This window comes from Cebus imitator, unplaced genomic scaffold (genome assembly GCF_001604975.1).
Source record: "Cebus imitator isolate Cc_AM_T3 unplaced genomic scaffold, Cebus_imitator-1.0 Scaffold925, whole genome shotgun sequence".
Lineage (NCBI taxonomy): Eukaryota > Metazoa > Chordata > Mammalia > Primates > Cebidae > Cebus > Cebus imitator.
The window spans coordinates 128,729-144,126 of NW_016108240.1; the positions used below are offsets into that span (position 1 = coordinate 128,729).

The 15,398-nt window shown below is 39.2% G+C and overlaps 1 pseudogene; it reads left to right on the top strand.

The window, feature by feature from the left end:
• Window positions 1–2,019: 2,019 nt before the first annotated feature.
• Window positions 2,020–15,398, top strand: part of LOC108298270 — a 31,495-nt pseudogene continuing 18,116 nt past the window's right edge.

The following is a 15,398-nucleotide window of genomic DNA, read 5'->3' on the forward strand; positions in this document are numbered from 1 at the left end:
TTGGGTACTATGCTGACTATCTGGGTGATGGGATATTCATATCCCAAACCTCAGCATCACACAATATATCCAGGTAACAAACTTGAACGTGTGTCCCCTGAATCTAAATTCAAAGTTAAAATTATAGAAAAAATTGCTAAAAGAATGGTAAAAAGTTATGTATCACTTATGTATGTTTATTTTTCAATAGTAATATGTTTAATAGTTGCTACAGGTGTAATTTAAAATGTATGTGGGCTTAAAAATATTTTTTTTCAAAAAAATATATATAGTTTTTTCAAAATCCTAGAGCTGAAGATTACACTCATATGATTTAAGGAAAGTATAATATCTGTCACATAACCCTATTTGTAACACTGATCCTCCTTGTCAAGCTCATCAGACAAATCAGATTTGTGTTCCACCCCAAAAAGTCTGCTTTCATTTTTTGTTTTATGTAAATATATTAATACACATCCCTGTGACAACCATCTCACCTCTGAATTTCAATCACAAGATAGGGAGGGAGAGGGAGAAGCGACAGGGCATTACCAGGAGTTTATTTCATGGTTGACATGAGGTGCAGTCCCTGCGCTATTCTCTATTGAAATCTTTGTTTTGTTCTTACTAGCTATTCCTTAAGGAGGCTTGCATCCTCAACTGTCTCTTTGTTTGGCATCTGGAAGTTTACTCAGCCTAGGGTCATTCAGTATAGCAAGATTTAGGAAGGGGAGGATGTTTGCCTTCCTCTTGTAAAATAGGAAAGGGTAAGGTGACCATACAATGATATTTTGTCCAAAGTAATCTTGATTCACACCTGATGCCCTAGCATAATTATTAACAGTGCCCTCATTCACTCACAAAAGCAAAAAAGCAATGCAGTTGGATATAAATAATAGGGTAACCCTGGCCAGGTGCGGTGGCTCATGTGTGTAATTCTAGCACTTTAGGAGGCTGAGATGGGAGGATCACTTGAGTTGAAGAGTTTGAGAACAGCCTGATCAATACAGTGAGACCACATCTCTATAAAAATATCTTAATAACAGGGTAATGCCAGGGAAAGGCAATCATGGAGGGGGGAACACATCAATTTTAGGAAAAAGCATATATAAATTAAGAGTGTGATGTCTTCATGTGCCCCAGTGTTTGTATGAACACCAATGTGAAGACAGCTGTCTTGGAACATTATTTTATCTGACCAGAACTTTGCTCTGAAATTTTTCTACACAGGGCCTACAATTATAGACAAGGTACAAGTATAACCCAAACCAATGCCAAAGCCAATTATTTATTTAGAATAACTAAGAAGCCACCTGAAAAACGTAGTTCTCATCCCTGAGATGAAATAATACCTCAAGTCTTTTGCTAAAACCCAAGGATGACAAGTCTTTCAAGATCCAGATAACACTCCTCCATAGGCATTCCCTACACATTTGTTTCTCAATGATTTAGAGACAGAGTCAACTACCAAAATGCACAGGATCCACCTTCCTAAAGATCAAGGCTGGTAACCAGCACACCTTTCAGGGCAAGGCCCTTCCCCCCTATGTGGAGAGGACATTCATCATCCCAAGTGCTGGGACCAAAACAGAGGCCAGCAGAAAAGAAAGGCTGAGAAGTCCAAACCAAAGCTGGCATCTCTTGGTTTGGAGTTTCTTCATTTTTGCCACAAAGCAAAATGGTCCCCCGGATGAGATAATGACAATAAAAAGCAACTTCAGGCAATGATCACTCTTTATTACCGCATAAGTCAGCACAACTTGTGCACACATTGCCGCAGTCCACACGCTCAGGCTCAGCCCAGAGCATCTATTCTGCTCATGACCACAGAGCAACCAACATATCAAATCACATATGCCCTCTCCCCAACCTCCTCACCACATATGCTATATATAGAGGGGCTATAGTGTTGAGGAAAAACAAAACATTATTAAGCTGGAATCCCAGGAAACTAGAAATGCATTCTGGCCATGCCAGTTGCTGATTGTGTGCCTCTAGAAGATTGAACTTCACTGACTGCCAGTTTTCATCATCGCTAACATGGACATAGTCGTGCATGGGCTTCCACAAAATGGTGTGCAGGCAAGTATGCTGCAGCCTGAGCAGGGAGACAGAACTCCAAAGAGTTTTCTTAATCATGCATGTAACTTCCTTCTGGCTTCATGGAAGAAAAGCATGCCCTCTTGTCTTAAATGACTGGATAGTCCCCAATCAGTAACCTCTGTGTTAGCTGGAATATGGCTCTGTGTTTTGGAACAGCTCTAACTCAAATAAAATAAACTTAAGAACACTACACAATAGAGTAACTTACAAAAACCACCCTAAGGAGTTTCACTACATGTGCAGATTTAATGACCCTGTAAGAAGTTCCTGGGATGCCCCCAATCTACCAGCTTGGCTTTAGTTACAGGCTTTGGTAGTGACGAAGCTGTGTGGGAGATGCTCTGCTAGAGCAATGTCACATCATAAGAAATATGATACCCCAGAGCAGGTTTTTAAAAATCCCAGGCCCCACCTTTGAACTTCTGATTCTACAAACATGAAATAGGCACTAGTAATTTGTATTTTTCACATATTTCTGATATTTTTGCATTTTCTGATATTTCTTAATTGCAGATATACTGCTCTACAGAATCACAATTTAAAATAGTCACCCAGAAACAGGGTCTTCAGGTGGAACTGAAATTGGTTAATGTAAGACAGCAGCACAGAAGGGAAAAAGTCAAGCCACAAACTATTTCCCACTAAAAGGTCTAAGGTCACCTAATGTAGTCAACCAGGGATGAGATAGTGAAATATTGGGCATGGCTGATCTCTTAGAGCTTCCTCTAATAGCAACTGCACATATCACTCTGGCTTAGTGCTGAATAATTTTTAAAATTTCATGTATATGATGACTATACCCACGTTTCAAAAACTTTTAAATATGGCTTGGGAGAATAGGTCACACATATGCTGGACCCTAGGTATACTTGTACAGGTAATGCACTGCACAATTCTAGGGATTGACATTCACTTTCGTAATGAGAGTGTCCCCCCACCAGGAGTCGTGTGATGCAAAATCTGTACAAGCTTACACAAGGACCCTGCTTGGAGTGGAAGAGTACCATGAAAAGCATGCATTTCTAGAAAAACAAAAGTGCTACTCTTAACTTGTACTTACTAACTTTTATGAAGAATATTTAACATGCCATTTTAAAATATTCTTTCAAATCTATGGAATATCAATAGAAGAAAGTAAAAGTTGAAAATTTCCCCTGCAATGTACCTGCTTTATTTGAACAATGAACCAAAATAAAATTTAGAATCTGAGTTACTTGAAGGCTGCATTAGTTACACAAAGGTGTCTAGATATCTATCAAATAGGAGAGTTACAGTTACAAGAATATGTAGTCATGTCTGGCACCTAGTGGAGGCTTGATTTATTCATTCAGATCCTTATAGTCTAATAAGTGATTTTTGAGCATATATCTTGTACTCCTGGCTTTCCTCCCCAATATATTTTGGCTCCTTATCCCTGGTATGAAACACAAAGAGAGTATCTGTAGCCTTGACTCAAACCCATAGGCCTCTTTTCTTTTCTATTCCAAGTTTTATGAGCAGCCTTCCTGTCCATCTGAGTTTCATGGGCAGGATCCCAAACAGGGTGCTATGGAAGAGACTTGAAGTGCCTCCAAACAAGGAATGTTAACTACCACACAGGTGCAGCCATAAGAAGCAGAAATCTAGGAAATTTTAGGAGGTTGATTCTTCACACTCATTTGAAGACTTCATTGTAATATTATGGCACCTTCTTCCATCTGCTCTTAGCATCGCAGTGTGAAAGCTAACAGAACCACAGGGCGTTGTCCATAACTATAATCAAAGCTGTATCTGAGCTCCAAGAAAAAGGCCATGGTAACTGATTTTACATTAAAAAGTAGTATTAAGTGAAAACTGTCTACTGATAATTCTTAGCAGACTCTGATTTTGTGCATGCATTGACACAATTATACTGATTATCAAAGAAAAAATGTATTTTACATGAAAATACTATTATGCCTTTTAAACATTGATTTAAAATAGTGATTTGCCGGGTGCGGTGGCTCAAGCCTGTAATCCCAGCACTTTGGGAGGCCGAGGCGGGTGGATCACGAGGTCAAGAGATCGAGACCATCCTGGTCAACATGGTGAAACCCCGTCTCTACTAAAAATACAAAACATTAGCTGGGCATGGTAGCACGTGCCTGTTATCACAGCTACTCGGGATGCTGAGGCAGAAGAATTGCCTGAACCCGGGAGGTGGAGGTTGCGGTGAGATCTCACCATTGCACTCCAGCCTGGGTAACAAGAGTGAAACTCCATCTCAAAAAAAAAATAGTGATTCTACTTGGGATTAAATAAATATTTCAAAATGTGTTTAACTCAACATAGCTTATTTATTGAACTACTAAAACTTGATTCCATGTGATTTCTTCAATATTTACATCAGGAAATCTGCATTTTGAAATCAGAAAAGAACAGCCTGTCATCAACATTTGGAACACAACTAGCATACAGAGAGCAGTGTGAAGACAGGCATACAGGCAAGATTAAGGTTGGGGACTATGAAAGGAAGACTGCGAATGACCAAGAAATGTAACACAGAATTCCTGACAAAGAATACATGAAATCTAGCTGTAGACTCAGAACACAAAGCCATGAAGCAAACAATTTTGCAACAAACCATATCTACGGTGCTTATTATTCATGTTATACACAAGAGAGGTGTGGATCACAGGCATGAACAGTAACAACATGCAGCATCAGGTAGTGTTTACATATGATGATTGACTTCATCTTAACCCCTAGTATAAAGGTGAGGAAACTGAAGCTTAGAAAGTCAATTATTGGTATGGTAACAATTGTGTTTGAATCTTAACCAAGTCTGCCTGACTTCACAGCCTATGCCTAGTCCACTAGACAATACTATCTACCCAGAGGGAAGCATATTTTAACCATGTATCAAAGAAATTAAGAAACACGATGAGACAACACTGGACGCAATACCCATCCATCAAAGACTCAACCAATCACCGAGCCTGCCTACTGACTTCCCGCCCCTCCCCCTAGCTCGCCTTCTCCAGCCCCTATCGGTGGGGAGCTTCCCCAACTCAACCCCGCCCATTGAAGAAGGACCGCTGGAGCCCATCCCCGGCCTTGGGGTGGAAGGGGAAGCAGGCCCCTCCATGTTTGCACATTTGTGTTAGTTATCCAGACACGTTTAGGGAAGAAAGTACAAGCCTTGAAGTTTCCTGTCTGTATCTTGTTCACTCCAGGTTTCAGCCGTGCCACAGAGCTCCAGCAGTCATGGGCACACCATAGCAGCAGTTCATAGCAGCCATCATCACCCAATAGCTGCTGGGCAGCCCCACGGAGGCCAGGTGGTCCAGACTCATGCTCATCCAGCCCCACCAGTTTCATTAGTGCCAAGACAGCAGCAGTTTCAGAGGCCGAAGGTGGTATTCAGCTCCTTTTCTTGGGTCAAAAAGTTTATCTTTAGCAGGAAATATTGGCTTCAGCTTGTCGGTCACAGTGGTACAACTTTAAACCTGAGATACTAGGGGTCAAATCACAAGTTTTACTATGTTTTTGTGAAATTTGCTGATGTTTTCCATCTTGGCACCAGTGTATATTTCCAGAGAAGAATATATTCAAATGTTTGTGGACTGTAGGAATGCATGCCACTCAAATGTTATCAGGACTGAGGGACCCTTTCATACAAAGTAAACCTTAAAATCCATTTCTTAGCTGCTTCCTTTTGAACTCTCTATTCAGTACACATATGACTGGCTACAGGTTTATACAGTAAATTGGCCCAGTAATATGTCTTACAGTTCACTCTTCTTAAATTCTTTTTAATTTTTTTGTTTTTTGTTTTTTTAGTTTTTAGAGATGGGGTCTCACTGTGCTGCCCAGGCTGGTCTCAAACTCCTGGCCTCAAGTGATCCTCCCACCTCGACCTTCCAAAGTGTTAGGATTACAGGTGCGAGCCACTATGCCCAGCTCATGTCTGTAATGTTTTTATTACCTTCATCTTTTTGTTCCTGTTTATGAATAGCTGAACTGATTCACAAAATCCTTAGTAAAACACATGCTCCTTTTGGGGGCAATCTTTATAAAGTTTAGGGAAAACTGTAACTGTGAATGAATTATCAGTGTTTTCATTTTTTTCTGCTGAGTATGTGTGGTAGGTTTCCAGTGCTTTCAAACTCATGAGGTGTCTGTGGAGAGGTGAAGCTTGTGTTGCCAGCTAACCTTGTGTCTCTGACCACTTGAATATTACTTTTCAAAATGTGTGATTGTTGCCTCAAGTGTTCAGGTTTCAATTCTTCTAATTTTACATTTATATAAAATTGAGTTCAGGAAATAATAAATGGAGAAACTCTGAAGAGATATTAAATCATCATTTGGTTATAGCGGCCTATTTAAGTTTGCAGGCAGCAATGAGCAACAAACCCTTGAAAGACACAGCCATATGCAGCAATAGACCTGTCTTCTATTTTCCCTGATAGTTATTTAGTTCTTCTTGATCCCTGCCCTCATTGGTGTGGATTCTTGGAAACTTATTTAATATTGGTCTAAGGACATTAAATGCTACATAAATATTATAAAGTACAGCAAAGCTAAGTGAGTCAGAGGAATTTTATAAAATTTACTCCCTATATTGGCTTACATAATATCAACTAATGCATAGTCTTTATTTATTTATTTATTATTTATTTATTTTTAAGACTGAGTCTCACCATGTTGGTCAGGCTGGTCTTGAACTCCCGACCTCAGGTGATCCGCCCGCCTTGGCCTCCAAAGTGCTTGAATTACAGGCATGAGCCACTGCGCCCGGCCATGCATAGTCTTTAAAGACTGTGCAGATTTTTTAGGCCTGAAGCTTCACTCTGGATTCTGTCTTTGGGAAAATGTGTNGTGCTTTGATTACAAGCATGAGCCAGCACGCCTGGCCATGCATAGTCTTTAAATACTGTGCAGATTTTTTAGGCCTGAAGCTTCACTCTGGATTCCGTCTTTGGGAAAATGTGTATAAGCAATATTGATGTTTTCCTTAAAAATTTCACTGTCTTGTAAAGTGATGGCTGTGTACCAAAATGTATTATTGCTGTGGGCTTAGCACTTTACTAAGTCCTGAAAGTGTATTTTTTTAAGTTGGTTGCATATGATTTAATTCTGTATTAACACTATATATTCAGTAGTTACACTTTAATGTTGCAAAATAGCTTATAAACTTAGTATTAAACTAACAAAAATGTATTTATTTCTATGGCTTTTTTCAACCAGCCCCATCAAAGCACAACATCCATTTTTACCTTCCTCACAGGAGTCTTTGGTGTCAGTACACGGATTATGTTTTGTTTGCTTTACGGAAACTGGCAAAGAAACAAGTGAAGAGAGCCGGGTAGCCCACCCTCTCTGGGGAGGTGAGCAACAAGGCTGCTGCGAACTTTGGGTAAACGCCAAGAGAAGCGAAACTATAATAGGAGAATGTGCATGTCTAGGAGAAGAGCAGTCGCACCTAGAGATAGATAACCAGCTTTCACTGACCTTGCTGCAAGATAGTTCTTAGCTAAGGTATGTTAACTGAAGTATGAGAATTTTTTTTTTTTAAAGATGGGGTTTCACCATATTCGTCAGGCTGGTCTCGAACTCCTGACCTCAGGTGATCCACCCACCGCAGCCTCTCAAAGTGCTGGGATTATAGGCATGAGGCTGTTCTGGGTAACCACACCCTCCCTCTGCTATGTACTTTGTGAACATATAAAGTACTCTGAGGCAGGTCGGGGACGGAGAAACTGATACTTTCACTTTCCCGGACCACCTGGACCCACTTTTTTCTATGTCCATCTTTGTGTTTTTCGTCATCCCCCACTGTTCTCTCTTGGGACTTTGAACCCTTCTGCTGCGCGGGATGCAGCACATGTCAGAAACTAGGAAGAGTTTTGGATTTGGGGCTGTAGAGTGAGTCATGGATAGAGTTAGGATTTCTTGCTGTGTTCTTTTAGTCACAAGCTCTTAACTGTATTCCTACATAAAATAACTTGTTGAATTTCCTTTCTAATGTGGAGAGGTAAAATGCTTCTTGTGTCTCCACATAATTTAACTAAGTTTTCCCACATTGCCTGCCATTTTTGGATGTCTTAAAATGCATTACAAGCATTCGAATCAACTTCAATAAAGCATTTATATTATACAGTAAGGAAACCTTCTGGCTGGGTGTGGTGTCTGACTCCTGTAATCCCAGCACTTTGGGAGGTGGAGGCAGGTGGATCACCTGAGGTCAGGAGTTCAAGACCAGCCTGACCAACATGGTGAAACCACATATCTACTAAAAATACAAAATGAGCCAGGCATGGTGGTGCATGCCTATAATCCCAGCTACTCAAGAGGGTGAGGCAGGAGAATCATTTAGAACCAGGAGGCAGAGGTTGCCATGAGCCCAGATTGCACCCCTGCACTCAAGTCTGGACAAGAAGAGCGAAACCCTCAAAAAAAAAAAAAAAAAAGAAAGAAAAGAAAAGAAAAAGAAAGAAAGAAAGAAACGTTCAGTGAGAATACTTATGCGTTATTTCAAGCCTCAACATTGTATTTTGTTTGTTTTTCATAAATTAAGTGGTAACAAGGGAGTTGAGTGATTTGAGGCATGTTGTTAGTATTGAATGTCAGCAACAGTGATATTTGGCACATATTTATCAGGTTCTCTTTACATTTGCTTGTGTTTTTCTCTCTGACAAGATTGTAGACTTCAGAAGTTTCAGGGCCTTAAAAGTAAATCCCTATTGAAGTGAGCTAAGAAACTTTATCAGCAGAGTCTAAGGGTCTCCCCAAGTGCTTCCTTAAATCTGTAGCTTCTAAATAACTGCATCCAAGTTGTTGTCTTTTTTAAGTTTTGCTTTCTGGAACTGTATACATGGATGTATAGAGAGTTTATATAAGAGTTGGACTATGCTTTAGGTGGTGGGAGAATTTCCTCACTAGTCTTATATGTAGGCATCTTATTTATTATGTAAGTGTCACACAGGGTTTTTAAAGCATAGGGTTATTCTATAACTAATTTTTATTTTACTATTTTTTTTTGAGACAGAGTCTCACTGTCACCTAGGCTGGAGTGCAGTGGCATGATCTCAACTCCTGCAACCTCCCTCACCTGGGTTCAAGTGATTCTTATGCCTCACTTTCCCAATAGCTGGGGTTACAGGCGTGCACCACTATGCCTGCTTAATTTTTATATACCTTGTTTTTTAGTAGAGATAGGGTTTTGCCATGTTAGCCAGGCTGCTCTCAAACTCCTGGGCTCAAGATTATCTACCCTCCTCAGCCTCCCAGAGTGCTAGGATTACAGGTATGAGCCACTGCATTCAGCCTATAACTAATTTTTAAACAATGGTTTACTGTGACTTTCAGAATCTAGATTCTACTTTTTTTCTGTCTCATGTCTTGTTACTTTTCCTTCCAGCACTCCTTTTCACTACAGATCCTCCAGCCAACCTAAACTGTTTTCAGATTTCCAAATATCCAATATGGTATCCTGTCTAGGTTTTTGCCCGTGTTATTTTCTTTGATTTTCTTCACTGATTTTTACTTTGCTATGTTGTACTCATCTTTATGTCTCAGTTTATATGTTATCTCCTAAAAAACCCTCACTTTTCTCATGGGGAAGATGCATCCTTGCCACATCATCTCCAGGCACTGCGTAATTACCAGGTTACCCACTATGTTATGATTCCCAGCTAGATATGAAGAAACGTCTGTAGGAGAGGGGCTACAAATTATTTGTCATTGAATCCTTGGTGCCACATTGGGCCTGACATGTTGTATTAGTAGATGCTTGAGAAATGAATTAATGAATAAATGATACATCAATGTCATTATTCTTCAGTGATCAATCTCTTCAGAATTATCCAAGGCAAGGCTACAGATTTGATAAGTTGATTATTATTTTAAGGTTGAATTTATTATTCACTTCCATACTAACTTTTAAGTATACATTTAATATATTTTTACTTTATTTACTGTGTTAAGCTTATTTAGGCATAAATGCTTATATATATAATATATTAATATATAAAATATATAAAAAGAAAATAAGCTAACAATTATATATATGTAATTATACAATAAAGTAATATATTTTTACTTTACTTACTGTGTTGAGTATTTAGGCATAAACACATATATATGTAAGTATTTATATGTATATTTATATAAATAAATATACGTAAGTATACATAATTACTCTGTTAAGCTTATTTAGGCATAAATATATATTTTTTTACTTTACTGTGTTAAGCTTATTTAGGCATAATACTTATATATATTTATACATAAGTAATATATTAATATATAAAATATATAAAAAGAAAATAAGCTAACAATTATACATATAATTATATAATAAAGTAATATATTTTTACTTTATTTACTGTGATAAGCTTATTTAGGCATACTTATATAGATGTATATAAGTATATATATTTATATATGTAAAATATATAAGTTTTTATGTATATTTACATACATAAGTATATATTTGTATATAAATATATATGTATTTATATTTACATACATAAGTATATATTTGTATATAAATATATATGTATTTATATATAAGTATTTATGCCTAAATAAGCTTAACACAGTATGTATACTTATATATATATATTTATGTATATAAGTATACATACTGTGCTAATCTTATTTAGGCATAAATACATATCTATTTTTACTTTACTGTGTTAAGCTTATTTAGGCATAAATAATTTGTTTTTGTTTTTTGTTTTTTGTTTTTTTTTTTTATAATTGTTAGCTTATTTTCTTTTTATAACCTTGATATTTATCCCTGCTTCAGGTGGAAGACGCACTGTCCTATCTTGACCAGGTGAAACTGCAGTTTGGTAGTCAGCCTCAGGTCTACAACGATTTCCTTGACATCATGAAGAAATGTAAATCTCAGAAGTAAAAGACATGTGTGATTGTACTCAAGCTTTATAACTGGCATGTTGATTTTGGAAGGAAGAGGATATAGTTGATTTACTGGAAGATAAAGGATGCTTGTTTTGGGGGCTGAATTTTCGAAATCGTGCATTTATTGTGTGCATTCCTTTATTGATGGAAATTACTGCCATTAGACTTTTTTTGTCTCCATTGGGTAAATTTTTCGTAACTAAATTTTGTCCAGTGCTTTGTCTCAATCAGGGAAGTAACACTGGTAGTGATTTAAGCTACTTGGTTTTGTTTTTTTTTTTTTGAGATGGAATCTTGCTCTGTCACCAGGCTGGAGTGCAGTGGCATGATCTCTGCTCACTGCAACCTCCGCCACCTGTGTTCAAGCGATTCTTACACCTCAGCCTCCCAAGTAGCCGGGACCACAGGTGTGTTCCACCACACCTGGCTAATTTTTTTAATATTTTTAGTAGAGACAGGGTTTCACCGTGTTGGCCAGGATGGTCTCAATCTTTTGACCTCGTGATCTGCCCGTCTCGGCCTCCCAAAGTGCTGGGATTACAGGCGTGAGCCACCTTGCCTGGCCTCTACTTGGTTTTCAAATTGGTTTAGATAACCTTAATATTCGGGCATGGTTCCCTGTTGTAAGAGTGTAACTCATCTGAACCATGTTATGCATGCTGAAATGATGTATATTGGTATAGCAATGATTAGATCTTATTTGGGATTTGTAGCTTTTTATATATATTGCCTGAGTGGCTGGTTGGTAGGATTATTGCTATAAATGTATATTCTGTTCAAAATTTTGACCATTAAAAAAATCAGCTAGGCGTGGTGGTGGGTGCCTGTAATCTCAGCTACTTGGGAGGCTGAGGCAGGAGAATTGCTTGAACCCAGGAGGTGGAGGCTGCAGTGAGCTGAGATCGTGCCACTGCACTCCAGCCTGGCTGACTGAATGAGACTCTGTCTCAAATTTTAAAAAAAATTGTGGCCAGGTATCTTGGAGTCTAAAGCTAAATGGCTTTGGAATTTTAGAGTTCCTTGTGTGTTAATTTTATAATGTATAGATTGTTTATCTGTTTTCCTGTTAGAGAAAACCTAGTAGAAAGTGAAATTTTGGTGGAGCGAGGTGGCTCACACCTATAATCTCAGCACATTTGGAGGCTGAGATGGGCACATCACCTGAGGTCAGGAGTTTGAGAGCAGCCTGGACAACATGGTGAAACCCCATCTCTACAAAAAATACCAGATGAGCCACGTATGGTGGCACATGCCTGTAATCCCAGCTACTCAGAAAGCTGAGGCAGGAGGATCACTTGAACTCGAGAGGCAGAGGTTGCGGTGAGCCAAAATCATACCACTGCACTCCAGCCTAGGCAATAGAGTGAGACTCCATCTCAAAAAAACAAACAAAAAATGAATCTTTCTCTCATCAGGCTGTTTGTCAAGCTTGCATTCCACCACTTTTCCTTTTGTTTTTTTATCAGCATCTGCACTTCAGGAGTGATTAGTCATGTATCCTAGCTACTCAAAGGCCCCCTGAACTGATAATGAGATTCAACACCTTCTTGCCCCGACTACAAAATTGAGGTGCAAACCAATGACATGGTGAATGTGACAACTCCTGGCCAGGTTCATCTGATTTCTACCCATGGCATCCAGCCCCAGCCTCAGCCACCACCCCAACAGTCTTCCCAGACTTCAGCCCAATCAGCCCCAGCTCCTGCCCAGCCATCTCCTCAGCCCCCACCTGCCAAAGTCAGCAAGGTGAGCACTTGGGAAATATTGCATCAATGTGAATGCATCCCTAGAAAGCACCTTCCTTTGACATTTCCCCTTTATGTAAGACTTAGATACTGAGACACAAGATTACAAAGATTCATCAGAGAAAATGCAGTAGTTGCTTATGGTTCTCATTTACACACCATTTATTTAGATATCTATTTAAATCAACACAGCAACAACTTTCAAGGCCTTTCTCTTTACAGTTTCTGCTTATAAAACCATGAATATCCCAACAGGTGGTGACTCAAACATCATCTTACCATAGTCAAATTGTGCTACTGCCCACATGGTTATCATTTTATGAAAGTTATTTCATTTTCCAGATTACATCGAGCTAAGCAGAAGATTTAATGAGCAATGATGATGATGAAGATGGGTGTTCTTCATCTAGAACTACACTGTCTGAGAACAGTAGCCACTGGCCACATAGGATTATTTAAATAAATTCAGCTTTTCAGGTGCACTAGCTTTCAAGTGCTCAGTAGCTACATGTGGCTAGTGGCTATGTAAGACAGTACAAATAAAGGACAATTCCATCACTTCAGTCATACAGGACAGAGTTGGCATAGAAGACTTTGTTATGTGGAGCTACTACAATAATTGAGGTGTTGTCTCTTTTTGACACCAAAAGGCTAGGTAGAATGAGATTTTTTTCTATTTGTAGTGGTTGAGCTATTAAGCTTAAACATTGCATATGAAAAAGCTTCCCTTATAATTGGAGATGGCTTCATTTTTAAGGTTTTATTTAGAAAATAGGAGACTGAGATATTTGTATCAGCATGTTTGAACCCTCTACAACGCCCACGGCTGCCCAGTATGATTCATGTTGTACTAAAATGACCTGACCTGAGTGATATAAGTTGATACCTTGTTTCTCTTTAGTTTGAACTTTCTCTATCTCAGCTCATCTATGCACCTGAGGAGAATAAAGACTTTTTTTCTTCTTAGCCTTCCAAACTACAAGCACATACTCCAGCCAGTCAGCAGACTCCCCCATTTCCACCATAGTAATCCCCACATTCTCCACTGGTCCAGCCTCACACACCAGTGACTATCTCATTGGGAATGGCCCCATCCTTGCAGAACAATCAACCTATGGAGTTTAATCATGCCATCAACTATTTTAATAAGATCAAGAACAGTTTCCATGGCCAACCAGACATCTACAAAGCGTTCCTGGAGATTTTGCAAACATAGAAGGTAAGAGGACTGCCCATTCAGCCTGTCTTAACCAGGCTACCCTCTTAGGGCATCTAGTCCAAGAAAAACTTAAGTCACAAGTATTGTGTCCATTATTCTTACTGGAAATTAACCAGTAGGAAACTATCATGCATGTTTATAAAGCCAGTTTTTGGGGCTTTTTGTTTGTTTTTGATCCTCAGCCTCCCGAATAAGTGGGATTACAGGCAACTGCCACCACGCCCACCTAAATTTTTTGTATTTTTAGTAGAGACAGAGTTTCACTATGTTGGCCAGGCTGGTCTTGAACTCTTGACCTTGTGATTTGTCCTCAACCTCCTAAAGTGCTAGGATTACAGGCGTGAACCACCGTGTTCAGCCTATAAAGCCAGTTTTATTTGCCTGACTTGATTACCCTGCAACATTCAGTCAGGATTTTTTTTTTTTTTTGAGAGTTTTACTCTTTTTTTCTAGACGAGTGAAATGGCACGATGGCGGCTCACTACAGCCTCTACCTCCCGGGTTCAAATGATTTTTATATTTTAGGAAGGAGATGGCATTTCAACATGTTGGACAGGTTGGTCTCAAACTCCTGACCTCAGGTGATCCTCCCACCTTGGCCTCCCAAAATGCTGGGATTACAGGCATGAACCACCGTGCCCAACTTCAGTCAGGATTTTTAAAGTCGCTACCCCACAAAATGAAGCCCTGTTTTAGATTGTGATTTGTATAGTCTAATTAATCTACAGAAGGAGGATGGATTTCTTGAAGGTTTTGTCAGTTGGTAGTGGTCCCTGGGCATTAATATTTACTGCCCTGGTTTGGGCATGGTGGCTCACCCCTGTAATCCCAGCACTTTGTGAGTCTGAGGCAAGTTTACTCCTTCCTGGGCAACAAGAGTGAAACTCCATCCCTCCAGAAATTTACTGCCCTAGTTTTTTTTTTTTTTTTTTTTTTTTTTTGTAGAGACGAGGTTTCACCATGTTGGTCAGGCTGGTCTCAAACATCTGACCTTGTGATCCACCTGCCTCGGCCTCCCAAAGTGCTGGAATTACAGGCGTGAGCCACCATGCCCGGTCTTACTACCCTAGTTTCAAAAGGAATTGTCATCCACCATGTTCCACTTTTTTTTTTAACTTGAAAGTCTGTACTCAAAATGGGTGCTAAGAATATAGACTTTCTTCTTACATGCAGCTTAAGTAGATAACAGTGATTCCATGGTATATATGTGCCACATTTTCCCTGTCCAGTCTATCATCAATGGGCATTTGGGTTCGTTCCAGGTCTTTGCTATTGTAAACAGTGCTGCAATGAACATTTGTGTGCACATGTCCTTATAGTAGAACGATTTATAATCCTTTGGATAGACACCCAGTAATGGGATTGCTGGGTCAAATGGAATTTCTATTTCTAGGTCCTTGAGGAATCGCCACACTGTCTTCCACAATGGTTGAACTAATTTACACTCCCACCAACAGTGTAAA